The sequence below is a fragment of the Wasmannia auropunctata genome, unplaced genomic scaffold (genome assembly GCF_000956235.1).
Source record: "Wasmannia auropunctata unplaced genomic scaffold, wasmannia.A_1.0 LD336088.1, whole genome shotgun sequence".
Classification (NCBI taxonomy): Eukaryota; Metazoa; Arthropoda; class Insecta; order Hymenoptera; family Formicidae; genus Wasmannia; species Wasmannia auropunctata.
Window position 1 is genome coordinate 192,714 of NW_012026802.1, and position 439 is coordinate 193,152.

Here is a 439-nt window from a genome sequence, read left to right on the forward strand (position 1 = left end):
TGTACGATTCGAAAAAAGATAATTTTTTAATTTTTTGTCGTTTTTACTACAACAAAATAGCTCGCCCCATTACATTTTATGTCTATTTCAATCCTGTAAAAGCGATTTTAATTCCGTTCAGTATTTTTGAAGTTATCGTTCCAACTGCAATTGTCGGTAATTCCCGACCTTTCAGCATCCTCTTAAGAGGATGCTAAAGCCGTCTGTTTTATCGACAAAAATACCATTTTTGTTGGATACAAAATACTTCGTATTAATCGCATAGAATAAAATTTCCTTTTCCACGATTAAAACACACATGCTAATGTATCTGGCTCTGGTGTGTTTTGTACCAAAAACAGGAAAAAATTAAGAAATTACAGATTTCGTTATCCATTTTAACCTTAACATGGCGACTAATACTATCAATTTACCAAAGATCGGAAGAGCACACGTCTGA